Below are 14239 nucleotides of genomic sequence, written 5' to 3'. Positions count from 1 at the left end.
TCTGCTTGTTCTACCGATTACTGAAAGAAGAATGTTGACATTTCCAACTATAATTACGATTATGTCTCTTTCTCCTTTTGGTTCTATCATTTTTTGCTTTATGTATTTTGGAGCTGTGTTTTTAAGTGCATACACATTTGGGATTGTTACATCTTCTTAAGCTACTGTACCCTTTATCATTATAGGAAGTCCTTCCTTATCACTGGGTTAGAAATTGACTTTGTCTGATACTAATATAACCAGCCTTGATTTCTTTTATTTACTCTTCTCATCCATTTACTTTGATCCTATATATGTCTTGACATTTACAATGGGGTCTCCCACATTCCCTGGCTTGTGATCCCCCTCCTCCATTTTCAAAGCAATGGTGGGCAGAGCCTTTCTTGTGCTGCCATTTCGCCACTTCTCTGCAGCCAGAAAAGCTTCTCCACTTTTGAGGACTCATGTAATTATATTTGGCCCACCTGGATAATCCAGAATAAATCCCATCTCAAGGCCCTTAAATTTGAGGACCTTCATCTCTCCAAAGAGCTTTTTGTGTGACTGATACTCCTACCTTCTGATCTAAGGTATGGGCAAAAGGTTGTGCAGCCACACCCTCAGTTTACCTGCAGTATTCAACAATGTCAGCTTTATGAAGAAGGCCTTTAAAAAGTTATAATTTTGCAGGTTATCTGGAATTTTCTCCTCAAGGTAAGAGCAGTATCCTTTTGCAGCTTTCTACATTTTAATTAATGGTGGAAACTCTACTTAATATTTAATAATAAAAAAAAAAACCTTTTTTAAAGAAATAGGAAAAAAAATGAAACTATTGAGTGTGGGGTGGGCCAGGGTAGGTGGTAATCACATAACTGAGAAGTTGGCTACAAGACATACAAATACATTTTTTTTAAAAAAAAGATAAGACTCTGGTAGTTTACTTTTGATTCATTTTTTTTTTAAAGCTCAATACAAAGATACGATTCCTGGTTGAACCATCACAAAGACTGGCATATTTGGAGGAGGGGCCAAGATGGCGGAACAGTATGGAAGTTTTCTTGCGTCTCTCATCCCTGAAATGCAGCCAGACGAACACGAAACCATCCTGCACACCTAGAAAACTGATTGGAGGATTAACACAACAATCCGCACAACCTGAACCACAGAATTCAGCAGGCACCCAGCGTGGAGAGGTGAACTGGGGGAGAGAGAAGCCGCGGAGGGCAGGGAGCTGTTTTTGCTTGCAGAGAGAGGACAGAGATGCGGGGGTGGCGGGGCAGGGGGGCGGAGTTCGGGAAAAGAACCCCCCAATAAAAGCAGTTGGAAAGCAAGTGAAAAACTGGAAACAGCTACAGTCGACGCCACAGTCCCTCAGAAGTGAGGGGTTGGAGAGAGGAGCAAACATGGCAGAGAAGTAGGGGGACCCGAAGTTCTCTCCTCTCTCAAACAAAGCAGTGTTGAGTCCAAAGGTCTTTGAACTCCAAGAATCCAGGAGGCAAAGAAATAGAGTCACTTCCAGGGACTCATTGGGACAACCTGATGGGCCATATGTAGGACTTCAGGGAATAGACAGCAGTATCTGGCTGAGTATCGACTAGAATGGCATTGACGCTGAAGAACCAGACAGCCCCTCCTCCAGACCAGCGCTGTTGGATTGCCTGATTTAATTCTCCGACAATTCTTATTATATAGATATATTCTTCCATCCTTCTTATCGCTTCCCTCCTCTAATCTTGTTATTCTGGTTGTTGGTTTGTTTGAGCGGACACATATTTAATCCATTCTGTTGATACATGTTCTACACCTCCTTCTTTATTTTCCTTTCTCTCTCTCTCTCTGGATTAAGCCTAATAGTTTCTCTGTCTGGTCAATTTTTATTTTTTCCCCACCCCTGTCATTTCTCTCTTTGTATGGGGTAAGGTCTCTGCCATCACCTTCGCCTCGACCCTGTTGTTTACTTGTAGCTGGTGTTTCTGGTTTTTTTGTTTTGGGGGATTTTTTTTTTGTTTCTGTGTGTGTTTACATGTTTTTGTTTTCTATTTGTATTTTGTTTGTTTTCCTTTCTGGGGCTACTTCAATGAACAAATCAAAGTACACCTGGTAGAGGGTCCAAAACATCACTAAGAGTAGGGAGATAAAGTACCCAAAGTCACAACAACAGTGAGCAAGTAACATTCTTCAAAAAAACAAAACAAAACAAAACAAAACCTCCTGAAGGGCCAGGCCCTGTACAATGTATGACCCTCTTTAATATAGTAATGCTATTAGGTGAGGGCACATAACAAGCTTTTAAAACACATAAGGGACAGAAAACTAGCCAAAATGACAAATCAGAAGAATTCTCCTCAAAAGAAATTCCAGGAAGAAATGACGGCTAAAGAATTGATCCAAACAGATATAAACAATATAACTGAACAAGAATTTAGAATAATCATCATAAGATAAATCACTCGGCTTGAAAAAAGCACAGGAGACAGCAGAGAATCTATTGCTGCAGAATTCAAGGAACTAAAAAATAGTCATGATGAATTAAAAAATGCTATAAATGAGGTACAAAATAAATTGGAGGCAGCAATAGGGAGGATTGAAGAGGCAGAGGGGAGATTAAGTGAAATAGAAAATAAAATTATGGAAAAAGATGAAACTGGAAAAAAGAGAAAAAAATTCTGGACCATGGGTGGAGAATTAGAGAACTAAGTGACTCAGTGAAGCAGAACAATATCCGTATCATAGGAGTTCCAGAAGAAGAGAGAAAAGGGCCAGAGGTGTACTTGAACAAATCATAACTGAGAACTTCCCCAATCTGGGGAAGGAAACAGACATGGAACTCAGGAGGCACAAAGAACTTCCTTCAGATGTAACAGGAATTTATCTTCTGCATGACATATCATAGTGAAACTGACAAAATACAAAGATAAAGAGAATTCTGAAAGCAGCTAGGGACAAACAGGCCTTAACCTACAAGGGTAGACACATAAGGGTGGTAACAGACCTAACTACTGAAACTTGGCAGGCCAGAAAGGAATGGCAGGAAATCTTCAATGTGATGAACAGAAAAAATATGCAGCCGAGAATCCTTTATCCAGCAAGCCTGTCATTCAGAATTGACAGAGAGATAAAGGTTTTCCCAAACAAACAAAAACTGAAGGAATTCATTACCACTAAACCAGCCCTACAAGAGATCCTAAGGGGGATCCTGTGAGACAAAACACCACAGACATCACTGCAAGCATGAAACCTACAGATAACATAAGGACTCTAAACCCATATCTTTCAATAATAACACTGGATGTATATGGACTAAATGCTCCAATCAAGACATAGGGTATCAGAATGGATAAAAAAACCAAGACCCATCTATTTACTGTCTACAAGAGACCCATTTTAGACCTGAGGGTACCTTCAGATTGAAAATGAGGGGATGGAGAACTATCTATCATGCTACTGGAAGTCAAAAGAAAGCTGGAGTAGCCATACTTATATCAGACAAGCTAGATTTTAAACTAAAGGCTGTAACAAGAGATGAAGAAGGGCATTATATAATATTTACAGGGTCTATCCATCGAGAAGGGCTAACTATTATAGATGATTATGCACCGAATTAGAAAGCACCCAAATATATAAAACAATTAATCACAAACATAACCAATCTTATTGGTAAGAATACAGTAATTACAGGGGACTTTAATACTCCACTTACAACAATGAATAGATCATCTAGGCAGAAAATCAATAAAGAAATAATGGCCCTGAATGACACACTGGATCAGATGGACTTGACAGATATATTTAGAACTTTTCATCCTAAAGCAGCAGAATGCACATTCTTCTCGAGTGCACATAGAACATTCTCCAAGACAGATCACATACTGTGTCACAAAACAGCCCTCAATAAACATAAAACAATTGAGATCATACCATGCACATTTTCAGATCACAATGCTATGAAACTTGAAATCAACTGCAGGAAAACGTTTGGAAAACCTCCAAACGCATGGAGGTTAAAGAATATCCTACTAAAGAATGAATGAGTCAATCAGGCAATTAAAGAAGAAATCTAGAAATATATGGAAACAAATGAAAATGAAAACACAACAATCCAAACCCTTTGGGATGCAGCAAAGGCAGTCCTAAGAGGAAAATACACTGCAATCCAGGCCTATCTCAAGAAGCAAGAAAAATCCCAAAGACAAAATCTTACAGCACACCTAAAGGAACTAGAAGCAGAACAGCAAAGAAACCCCAAGGCCAGCAGAAGAGAAATAATAAAGATCGGAGCAGAAATAAACAATGCAGAATCCAAAACAACAAACAAAGAACAAAAAACAGTAGTACAAATCAATGAAACTAAGAGCTGGTTTTCTGAAAAAATAAACAAAATTGATAAACCCCTAGCCAGACTTCTCAAAAAGAGAGAGGATCCAAATAGATAAAACCACGAATGAAAATGGATTTATCACAACCAATCCCTCAGAAATACAGGAAATTATCAGAGAATACTATGAAAAATTATATGCCAAGAAACCAGACAACCTGGAAGAAATGGACAAATTCCTAGACACCCACACACTACCAAAACTCAAACGGGAAGAAATAGAAAATTTGAACAGACCCATAACTGGTGAAGAAACTGAATCAGTTAACAAAAATCTCTGAACAAGTAAGAGTCCTGGGCCAGATAGCTTCCCGGGGGAATTCTACCAGACATTTAAAGCAGAGATAATACCTATCCTTCTCAAGTTGTTCCAAAAAATAGAAAGGGAAGGATAACTTCTGGACTTATTCTATGAAGCCAGCATTACCTTGATTCCCAAACCAGACAGAGACCCCACAAAAAATAAGAACTACAGACCAATATAATATCCCTGAGGAACACAGATGTAAAAATTCTCAACAAGATACTAGCAAATCGAATTCAACAGCATATAAAAAGAACTATTCACCACGATCAAGTGGGATTCATTCCTGGGCTGCAGGGCTGGTTCAATGTTTGCAAATTAATCAATGTGATTCATCGCATTAATAAAAGAAAGGATAAGAACCATATGATCCTATCAATAGATACAGAAGAAGCATTTGACAAAATACAGCATCCTTTCTTAATAAAAACCCTCAAGAATGTCGGGATAGAAGGAACATACTTAAACATCATAAAAGCCATATATGGAAAGCCCACAGCTGATAGCATCCTCAATGGAGAAAAACTGAGAGCTTTCCCCCTGAGATCAGGAACACGACAGGGATGTCCACTCTCACCGTTGTTGTCTAACATAGTGTTGGAAGTCCTAGCATCAACAATCAGACAACAGAATGAAATAAAAGGCATCAAAATAGGCAAAGAACAAGTCAAACTTTCAGTTTTCACAGACGACATGATACTCTACATGGAAAACCTGAAAGACTCCACCAACAGTCTGCTAGAACTGATACATGAATTAAGCAAAGTCGCAGGGTACAAAAATCAATGTACATAAATCAGTTGCATTTTTATACACCAGTAATGAAGCAACAGAAAGAGAAATAATGATGCTGATCCCATTTACAATGGTAACAAGGACCAAAAAATACCTAGGAATAAACCTAACCAAGGATGCAAAAGATCTATATGCTGAAAACTATAGGAAGCTTATGAAGGAAACTGAAGAAGACACAAAGAAATGGAAAAACAGCCCATGCTCATGGATTGGAAGAATAAATATTGTTAAAATGTCAATACTACTCAAAGCAATCTACACATTCAATGCAATCCCAATCAAAATTGCACTAGCATTGTTCGCGAAGCTAGGAAAAGGAATCCTAAAATTTGTATGGAATCACAGAAGACCCCAAATAACCAAAGCAATATTGAAGAAGAAAACCATAGCGGGAGGCATCACAATCCCAGACTTTAGCCTCTACTACAAAGCTGTCATCATCAAGACAGTATGGTGTTGGCACAAAAACAGACACATAGACCAATAGAATAGAATAGAGAATCCAGAGTCAGACCCACAAAACATGGCCAACTCATCTTTAACAAAGCAGGAAAGAGTATCCAGTGGAAAAGACAGTCTCTTTAACAAACGGTGCTGGGAGAACTGGACAGCAACATGCAGAAGAATGAAACTAGACCACTTTCTTACACCATACACAAAAATAACTCAAAATGGACGGAAGACCTAAATGTGAGACAGGAAACCATCGAAACCCTAGAGGAGAAAGCAGGCAACAACCTCTTTGACCTCAGCTGCAGCAATTTCTTACTGGACACATCTCCAAAGGCAAGGGAGTGAAAAGCAAAAATGAACTACTGGGACCTCATCAAGATAAAAAGCTTCTGTACTGCAAAGGAAACAATCAAAAAACCTAAAGGTAACTGATGGAATGGGAAACAATATTTGCACATGACATATCAGAGGAAGGGTTAGTATCCAAAATCTATAAAGAACTTACCAAACTCAACATCTGAAAAACAAATAATCCAGTGACAAAATGGGCAAAAGACATGAATAGACACTTATCCAAAGAAGACATCCAGATGGCCAACAGACACATGAAAAGATGCTCAACGTCACTCCTCATCAGGGAAATACAAATCAAAACCACACTGAGATAGCACCTCACACCAGTCAGAGTGGCTAAAATGAACAAATCAGGAAACTGTAGATGCTGGCAAGGATGTGGAGAAATGGGAACCCTCTGGCACTCTTTGTGGGAACGCAAACTGGTGCAGCTGCTCTGGAAAACAGTGCGGAGGCTCCTCAAAAAATTAAAAATAGAACTACCCTACGACTCAGCAATTGCACTACTAGGTATTTATCCAAGGGATACAGGTGTGCTGTTTCGAAGGGGCACATGCACCCCAATGTGTATAGCAGCACTTTCAGCAATAGTCAAATTATGGAAAGAGCCTAAATGTCCATCAACTGGTGAGTGGGTAAAGACGTGGTTTATATATACGATGGAATACTACTTGGCAATGAGAAAGAATGAAATCATGCCATTTGCAGCAGTGCGGATAGAACTGGAAGGTGTTATGCTGAATGAAATAAGTCAGTCAGAGAAAGACAGATATCCTATGTTTTCATTCATTTGTGGATCTTGAGAAACTTAACAGAAGGCCATGGAGGAAGGGAAGGGGAAAAAAATAGTTACAAACAGAGAGGGAGGGAGGCACACCACAAGAGACTCTTAAATACAGAGAACAAACTGAGGGTGAATGGGGGGGGTGGGGGAGAGAGAAAATGGGTGATGGGCATGGAGGAGGGCACTTGTTGGGATGAGCACTGGGTGTTGTATGGAAGCCAATTTGACAATAAATTCCATTTTTAAAATAAATAAAAATAAAATAATAAATAAGTTTTGTTTTTAGAAAAATTAACAAAAACAAACAAAAAAAAATTTTTTAGGAAAAAAAAAAAAAAGACTGGCATATTCGATTCCATCTGGTAAACAAGATAAATGGTCCCTGGAGGGGCCTTAGCGCCACTTACCCTCATTTACCAGAATTAGCACAATACAAGCATGGATGCACATACAACACATCCTTCTTCCTGCCCCGTTATGGACACCACCTGCACCTCAAGGGTGGGGACAAGGTGACTCCAGCATTTACAAAAAAGGACAATACATGTTGACAGCTAGCAAAATCTATCCTAAAGTCTAGGAACCAGAGACGATACCTTCCCTCAATCCTCTTTTTTGTCCCTAAAAGGAGACAAAGCATCACATCCTAATCCATTACCAAAAGGGGCAGGTATTCGTTTCTGTCACAGAAATAGAGTTCGAAGGAACCCCAAATGTACTTCCTTGCCCCAAGCAAAGTCAACATAAATTGGTTTGTGGAATACCTAGCAAGACTGGAAGATGTGTTTTCTATACATATAAAAATAGCAAATTTGTTCCTCCTTTGGGCTGCGTCTCTGTGCAAAAAGAACTATTTGTTTTTATGGCATCCTTTTTCTGCTATTTTTCCACATTTTTAATGGAAATAACTAAGATGTAGGTAAACTGTAATCAGTTATTACATGACCTCAAGTCATTGCTACGCGGCGGGGACTTTTTTTCTTTTAAAACTTCCAAGACCCTGCTGGGTCAAGGCAAGGAACAAAGAAACAACATCAAAAATTAAAGAGGGAGTTTAATCTCTGCCAAGCATACTCCTACAAGTCACAATCAGGGGCCCCAGCTGGCCTGAAACCAGTAAGTGGTTCTCGCTCATTGGTATGGAAATTTCTGATTTCCTCAGCATTTCTGCTCCTGGGGAAGCCATCTAGCACGGGGCTCTCAGAAGTCCCAGGGGACACAGGGTCTTGTGCAGCATGTGTTTACAAAGTTGAGGCCAGCCAAGGACGAGGGTGTTTGAGGTCACCTGGGTCCGTGCACAGCATAACTTGGAGGATGTGTCTTCGGTCCCATGGTCGTGCCTGGTTAAGTCTGGGCTTGTGTGGAGTCTCAGAGGAGGAAAAACTTTCAAAGGAGGAAGAAGATACAAAACAAGAACACCTCCTCCCTGGTGCCCCCATGATAGGCTTGCCAGCTAGTGCCCAGAGTGTGTTGGTTGAGCTGTTCAACTCCCTACAATAAATGTGTGGTCCAATGCTGTGAAAAGGACATAGCCCATGCAGATGAGGGAAAGTGGGATGCCAGCACTGCCTGCTCCATGCCAGGCATGGTGCCCATGACTAGATGTGTATGAACTCTAAATCCAACACTATCTAATAAAACTCACACTGTATCCCTATTGGACCAATGCAGAAACCAGCTCCCAGAGGGGAAGTCACTTGTACAGGTAATACAGCTAGTAAGCGGCGAAACAAAGATTCAGCCCCATGAAAGCCCTCCCAACTGCCTCTCTCCTGAAGAAGTACATTTCCACTCTCACCTCCCCGAAGCAGCTCTATCCCACCAGGAGAAAAGCTGCATATAATCCTGTATCGGCCTCCCTGGGCCGGTCAGGTTGTGCCTGGGGTATTTTTTGGGGTCTCCAATGACGCGGTCTTCGTCTGTCCTATTTGAGGCACTCTGTCAAAGCTAGTGTTTCTTCAGAAAATGTCAAATGCTAGCTTTGTCCCGACGCTCAGTTAGGAAATGAAGTTGAAACGCTTGGACCCAAGATCGCTCTGCTTTTAGTGAGAGAGCCCTTCCTGAGACCCAAGGCTCCCGAGTTCTCCAATGAAGCTCCTGAGGGAGCCTCCCACAGCCAGAAGCCTCAAGCTTCGGGCTGCCTTCTGCAGGATGTCAGATGTCAATACCAGATTGAGTAAGAAAAAACTTTCCCTTCGAACTGGAGCTGTTGCGTGAAGTCTCAGCTTGGAAGGTCTTTGCCGTAGTAGAGCTGCCTAAGAGCCTTGAGGACAGCCAACACCTGCTAAACCAGAATTCTGCATTCCTTCCTTGGTAGAAGGCAATGGGTGCCTTAGGCACCCACCTCCACAGCAAGGACTAAAAATCAGGTGGCGACTTGAGGAATGCCCCTCCCAGCTTCGCCTACCTGAATCCTATCCTTTCTTCAAGACCTGGGTCAAAGTTTGCCCCTTCCTGATGTCTTTCTTGACTAGCTAGACCTTTTCAGTGATTCCTCCGACCTCCAGCTACATGGCTTGGGGCAAAGCCTCACTTTTGTTTCCTCGTGTCTAGACTGTCAATACCAATGGTACCCCCCAAATCGGCCTTTTGGGAGGGCTAAAGGACATAATTCATGGGAGTGACCTGCACAGAGCAGTGTTCGATTCGCCTCCCTTGCACGTATCATTGTTTGCTATTGTATATTCATGTGTGTGGTTGTTTGACTAATACTGTCTTTTCCATTAAAAGACGTGCGTGGTGAAGCCAGAAGCTCTGCTTTGGTCATCTCTGTACGTGACGAGTCCCAGCACACTATCAAGCCCATCACAGATAATTGGTAAATATTTGGTGAAGATGTGAATGTATGAGTGAATAGAAGAAGGCACTTCATAAATGTTTGCTGGATTATAAGAGCACGATGCCCCTGGAAATGTTGCTAATGTTACTTCTTGACTTAGGTGATGGCTGTATCCATAAGGCAATACCCGTGTTTCAAAATGTAGGTTTTATTATTATTCAGATGGGCAAGTCCAGAAGATCAGGAGATACCTTCTACTGAAAAGATACTTTGTTACGGTCCCCAAGAGGAAGGGACTGGCCACGGGGAAGGGGAGCACACGGTTGACCTTTGAGCACACTGTGCACAGGGCTTTCTGTGATGGAAATCAACCCAGTGAACTTTACCAGATAAGGGAGGAGAGCACCTACAAAGTTTCCAGGAAACATGACTCCTGACCTGAGTTTTGAAGGATGCATAGGAGTTCTTCGGGCACGGGGCTCGTTAGGGTGAAAGTGACCCATGCAGAGAAAACACATGCACAGAGTGGAAATGCAGGGCAGGCATAGGCCTGGAAGACCCCAGTGTGTCTATGAGATATAAGAGATGATACTAGGGAGGTGGAAGGGGCCAGGCTGTTCTCTAACAGACTCTAGAAGAGTCCAGAGTTCATTTTCAGTGGTCAAATTCCATTATTTAGTATACGCTGGCCATTTGAAATAGCCAAATTCCAAACACAAACACGTGAGATTACTTCCCATCACTTGTCCTTTCAGGTGCCCGCGGTCAAATCTTAAAACCAAAAGGCTTGCCTTTGGCTTTGATGGAAACACCCAAAGCGCTCTGTCTCTGTAGGACCAGACGTTCGTCACACCCAACTGTCTCTCCCAAGAGAGACACTGCTCACCAAGAAGCAGGATTCTGCTGGGGACAAAGGGAGGCAGGGGGTGAAGGCTGCCCTGACCCCTTCCCACCGCACATCAACCCTGGCATAACCGCACCACCTCACCATCTGGCAGGGCCACTCCAACAGCTGCAGGCTATTAGTCCTGATGACATCTCTGTCCTCCTGGTTCTCATCAGTGTGACTGGCAAAGGGGAAGACGGGCATGTTTCTGTGCTCAGCGCGGCACTCTGGCTCTTGCTGCCTCTTCCTTCAGCTCTGACTTCAGCCTCCACCTGCCTCCCAGAATTCTGCCCTCAAAGGAGACAGAACCCCAGAACAGGTTCTCCTCCCTGGCCTCCTACCAGCGCCCAAGGACCTTCTGATTCAGAGGGACTCGGTAAGCAGAGCCCCTCTGGGTCCTTAAAGCACCACCGTGATTTGAAGCACAGCCAGAACTAAGATCTACGTTTCCCCCAGTCTCTGTATCATCCTCCAGCCATCCTGCCAGTGTGGGTCTTTGACAGGACAAATGGGAAAGAAGTTGGCCCTTTCCGGCTCCCTCCAGCTAAATACAGTTCCTCACCTATCTGAGGATAACACACGCTGCGCTTTTTCAAAGAGCTTTCATATACTTGTCTCATTTCACCTTGTGCATCAAAACCCCACGCTGCGGGTAAAGCCACCGGTGCTACAAGTCAGGAGCCAGTTAAAGGCGGATTTGGAACTGGGCATCTGGTGTCCCCGGCTCCTGGCCTGGTACATTTCATAGACCACCGCATAGCCACGTGTCGACTCTTGGTACGGCTGTGCTTTGAATTAATGACTATCTCTTTGTGCGGAAGGCAATCCAATGGCTAATCCAGAGCTTATGTGGAACTGCCCGTAAGTGGCATCGACCAGAGTCTCATCAACCACAGAGACTTCTCCGTGTCTGCGGGAAAAGTCAGGGTCACCGCCTCCAAGCCCCGGTCAGGGTTAAATGCCTTCACACCAGCTAGGAAAAGGAATTCACTGAGGGCTGACAGAATCTCCCTCACTCTGAGGGAAAACATCAGCCACTGGGCCTGGGGAGAAACCGATGTGCACTGGACGGAATCGGGAGCAATTTTCACGGAGGGATCAGAAGCCCACAGAAGCTAAGGCAAGCAAAGGGTTCACTGTTTAAGATACAGAGAAACCTGGGGGCACCTGGGTGGCTCAGTCGGTTAAGCTCTGACTTCGGCTCAGGTCATGATCTTGTGGTCCAGTCCGTGAGTTCAAGTCCCACATCGGGCTCTGGGCTGACAGCTCAGAGCCTGGAGCCTGCTCCGGATTCTGTGTCTCCCTCTCTCTCTGCCCCTCCCCCACTCGGTCTTGCGCACTCTCTCTATCTCAAAGGTAAATAAGTATTAAAAAAAAATTTTTTTTTTTTAAGATACAGAGAAACTTAAGAGAACCCAGCTTGACCAAAGAAGTACAGCTGGGCCTCAAGGAAAACAGAAGAATGAACAGCAACATCTCTCTCTCTCTCTCTCCTCCTCCTCCTCCTCCCCCTCCTCCCCCCACCCTGTCATCTTTCATCTCAGCCTCTCTCTGTATGCCTGGTCACTAACCTTCTCTACATACTGGTTTCTCTGGTTGCTCAGGGCTCCTACTCCATTATCCTTTCATCCTGTCTATTGCTTTGTCTGACCTGCCTCAGCATGAAGCTTTGGCTCTATCTGTACTTGACCCTACAGCTACCAAATAAATCCTGTAGTTGGGCATGTCCCAACTCAAGAGCTGGGAGAAAGGATCCAGGGGTTCCGCTAGGCTGGCAAGGCCCACCCCCAATCCACTCATCTGATTCCCGGGGCACTGAGTCCCATGGGATGCCACCAAGACCCCCCCCCCCCTTCAGGAGAGACCGATTTCTTAGGACTGAGCCTAGACAGGCATGCCCACGGGTCTATCTCAGAAAGGCAAGGCCTCATTTCTAGAGGCCACCAAGCTAAAGTCTGCCAAGCAGTGTTGGAACATGGGTCACAACAATAGCGAGTAATCCGTTAAAGACCAGAACACGGAGCCTATTAGATGACATCCTCACTAAGGAAGTGGTTGTCTAGGACAGTGATTATGTAATCGCTTTTAATAAATGAAATTCTGCGAGTAGAGCAAAATGCCACAAAACTTACTAGGAAAAAAAAAAAAAAAAGCCCCACCAGATTCAATGAGAAGACAGGTCTGCTTTAGGTGAAACTCTAAAACTTGGATGAGCACGAAACATCCTGAACCGGGACTCAGGCGACCCGAGTTTTCGTTCAGGCTGTGTTATGAACCTTCCATCTGGCAGTCCCTCCTTCTCTGTCTTGCTAACTCCTAACTGATTTTATTTTCAAGACTCAACCCCAGAAAGTCCCTGCTCTGTGCTCCCATGGGGCCCTCCACATAACCCCATGACGGAAACTTCACATTGTCCTTAAATGGTTGGCTCACCATCTGTCTCTCTCACCAGAAGTAAGTTCCTTTAGCACACAACTGCTATTTGTATCCCCGGTTATATCCCAGTGTTTTCCTGACATGCAGCAGGCAGTCAATAAATGTTTTTCAACTGAACTGATTTTACAACATGCTTATCTGTGCCTCAAACAAAGGCACGCATACTGCTACCTGGATGAAACCGTTGAGACCTCTTGGGACAGGCGGAGGGTCACCGCTGGATGGACATCGCAGAGGTGGTGAGACAGTGCGTATTCTAGAGCACAGCCAGCCCTTCCTGGGACGTGGAGGTCTCCGCCTGTAATATTAGGAAGAAATCGCATATTCCTAAGCTCGAAATCAATGCAGTTCTTTCCAAGGCACATTTTATTACAAAAGGAAAGCCTGCATGTAAAAACAAATAGCAGAGTAATGTCAGAAAAATGACAGATAGGAAGCCCCAAGCTCTCACCCCTTCCACAGAAACATTAAAAAACAAGCAGAAACTGTCAGAATACATTTTATAAGAACTCTGGAAAACAGTCAAAAGTTTACAGCAACCAAGTGAAAGCTGGATCAAGAAAAAGGCACTTCAAAATTCCACAAATCTTTTCTGGCTATTTTGGAGGCCCTTCCCCCATCCCTTCCCCCTTGACTGTAGTCTTAAAGTGGCAACAGCCTTAAAGTGGCCCCAGTCTTAAAGCAGCAACGGTCTTAGTGACACGAGCTTACAGATGCAGCACCCTGATTTCCCAGGGTGGGACAATTTTTCTGGTTCTGGGAGGGAGAAGAACACACTTTATTTGCAAATTCTTGTGTAGGTCACATATATGTGAGCCACATGTGTCTTCTTTTTTTTTTTAATTTTTTTTTAATGTTTATTTCTGAGACAGAGAGAGACAGAGCATGAGTGGGGGAGGGAGAGAGACACACACACAGAATCAGAAGCAGGCTCCAGGCTCCGAGCTGTCAGCACAGAGCCTGATGTGGGGCTCAAACCCACGAACCATGAGATCATGAACTGAGCTGAAGTCAGACACTCAACTGCTCAACCGACTGAGCCACCCAGGTGCCCCCGCTTTTTTTTTTTTTTTTTAATGTTTATTTATTTCTGA

The 14239-nt window shown here is 43.3% G+C and overlaps 1 long non-coding RNA gene across 1 annotated transcript; it reads right to left on the bottom strand.

Moving 5' to 3' along the window:
* Positions 1-3777: 3777 nt before the first annotated feature.
* Positions 3778-13768, bottom strand: LOC128312604 (uncharacterized). Its single transcript, XR_008292091.1, has 3 exons — positions 13597-13768; positions 13317-13443; positions 3778-11001 (listed from the first exon to the last, which is right to left on the bottom strand). It is a non-coding gene; the product is annotated as an uncharacterized LOC128312604 (long non-coding RNA).
* Positions 13769-14239: the final 471 nt, after the last annotated feature.

Source organism: Acinonyx jubatus, chromosome D2, assembly GCF_027475565.1.
Source record: "Acinonyx jubatus isolate Ajub_Pintada_27869175 chromosome D2, VMU_Ajub_asm_v1.0, whole genome shotgun sequence".
Lineage (NCBI taxonomy): Eukaryota > Metazoa > Chordata > Mammalia > Carnivora > Felidae > Acinonyx > Acinonyx jubatus.
Note: the sequence above shows the minus strand (reverse complement) of the source record. Positions and strands in the feature narration are given on the sequence as shown.